At 47.4% G+C, this 2,500-nt stretch overlaps 1 protein-coding gene across 1 annotated transcript in view; it reads right to left on the reverse strand.

Annotated features, from left to right (window-relative positions):
- LOC117807980 overlaps positions 1 to 2,500 on the reverse strand; it is a 16,275-nt gene that overhangs the window by 13,161 nt on the left and 614 nt on the right. The gene's annotated exons all lie outside the window — the stretch shown is intronic.

Here is a 2,500-nt window from a genome sequence, read left to right on the forward strand (position 1 = left end):
AGGACGTCAGGCCTGATGTCTCCCCTGTTCGTAACCCCTGTGTGTATGAGGGACTGGATGCAATTATTGATTTGTCCCCACAGGAGCTGGAAGCTCACCTGGGTCAGATCCCCCCTGTACAGGCACCTCCACCTGTTCCCAGTCCTGTGGCTGCCTCGACTCCGTGCAGACTGAGGTCTGCGGTCCAACGCCAACTGAAATTAGGAACACAAAGCACAAATTCGAATCCCCCTGAAAAAGAGACAGAGACAGAGACGGAGACAGAGACAGAGACACATGAAACCGCACAGACACCAAGGTGCAAACCCAGCAGGCACATTAACACAAAGAACAAAATGAAGGATTGGAACCTCAGTGTGACAAAGAAATGGGTCGTCATGGGGGATTCAAACGTGGCCAGAATCCCTCCATGTAACATAGAGGGCCTGCAGATCGACAGTTACCCAGGGGCCACTTTCAGGCACGCTGAGGCCATCCTTTCCAGGTCCGTCGTCTCCACCACAGTGGAGAAGGTGGTCCTGTCTTTCGGTCTGAACAACAGAAACCAGAACATTCAACAGACCACAGTTAAGCAGCTGCAGACTGCAGTGAGGGCTGCTACACATAAATTCCCTCAGGCGGAGGTATGGGTCCCTCTGATTAATTTCTCTGGAGCTCTCCCCACAGCAGAAGTTCTGGCCCTGATCCGCCTGAATGAATATATTGAGAAAAATCTAAGATTCATACCAAAACTCCCACAAACCTCCTTTAAAACTGTGGAGGATAAGATCCATTGGACCCGGGAGACTGCTGGTCTCATGCTGCAGCACTGGGGCCAGCACTTAAACTAGAAATCCCCACAAGCCTGCAAGCACAGGAGGGGAATAAAAATATATTAGTGTTAGCAAAACACTTTAAATTAACACTCCCACAACTCACCCTGCTTAACAGAGGCCTTAATTTTATCCCCACAAAAGGTAGCAACAAAAATATAATAGAACAGAGTAGGTGGGATATTCAACAGTACCACAGAAGATTAAAATTAGCAACACACTATCAAGACAAAGATTCCACAGACCCCCCTAAATTCACCCCTGCCTCGACCTGGACCCCACCTGAGGGCACTTTGCCACCCGAGCTCGCTGCCCTCATCACAGCTGACCTTGATCACTTTGATCGGCACTTTCAGATCAGCCACAACAGGCCGAACCTCAGCCCTGAGGAGGCTGTGGCTCTGGAGGAGCTGAAAAACAATAGAAACATTGTTATCAAGCCAGCTGATAAGGGCAGTGTAGTTGTTGTTATGGATAGGGAACAGTACCTGTGGGAGGGATACAGGCAGCTACAGGACACAAAATATTATTCCAAATTAGTAAAGCCCATCTACCCAGAAACGGTAAAATTAATAGAAAAAATAATTGGAAACCTCCTAACTAAAAAATTTATCAACCTCAAACAGAAAACTTACCTTCTCGGCACCTCTGAACCCAGGGCGAGACTATTCTACATGCTGCCGAAGATCCACAAGGATCCCGCAAAGTGGAGCAGGCCGCATGAAATCCCTCCAGGCCGACCCATAGTCTCTGACTGCAGCAGTGACACCTATCACACAGCAGAATACATTGACTCTTTCCTCAACCCTCTCTCTACTATACACGAGGGCTACATTAAAGATACCTACCACTTTGTGGAAACAATCAGGACACTTCACATTCCACAGGACGCCATGTTGTTCACCCTGGACATCGATAGCCTGTATACAAACATCGACATACAGGAAGGCATACAAGCTATAAAAAACATATTCCAAAAGTACCCAAACAAAAAAAGACCAGACAAAGAATTACTCCAATTACTAGAAATTAATCTGACCCGCAATGACTTCACCTTTAATGGAGACTTCTTCCTTCAAATTAAAGGCACCGCTATGGGTAAAAAGTTTGCCCCAGCGTATGCTAATATCTTCATGGCAGAGTGGGAGAGATTAGCCCTAGCCTCTTGCGCGAAGAAACCTCTCCATTATTTTAGATATCTAGATGATATCTGGGGTGTCTGGCCCCACTCAGAGGAGGAGTTCAAGGTATTTCTGCACACCCTCAACCACCATAACACATCCATCACCCTAAAATCCACCACCAGCTTCATGTCTGTTGATTTCCTGGATACCACCACCTACAAAGGTGTGGGATTCCAGGGGAAAAACATACTTGATATTAGGGTGTTCTTTAAAGAGACGGACACCCACGCCCTGCTCTTTAAGACGAGTCACCACCCCAGACATACCTTTGCTGGGCTGGTGAAGTCCCAGCTGCTCCGTTTTCACAGGATCTGTAGTGACAAGGGGGATTTTAAACAGGCCACTAAGACGCTTTTCTCGGTTTTGGCCACCAGAGGGTACTGTCGCTCTTTCCTGAGAAAGTGTCTGAAAACATTTCTGGAGACTAGGCCCAAACAGACCTCTCCAATCCTCCCCTTTGTCACTACATACTCACCATCCACTGTGAAATTGGTGAGAGCAATC

The sequence above is a fragment of the Notolabrus celidotus genome, chromosome 2, assembly GCF_009762535.1.
Source record: "Notolabrus celidotus isolate fNotCel1 chromosome 2, fNotCel1.pri, whole genome shotgun sequence".
Classification (NCBI taxonomy): domain Eukaryota; kingdom Metazoa; phylum Chordata; class Actinopteri; order Labriformes; family Labridae; genus Notolabrus; species Notolabrus celidotus.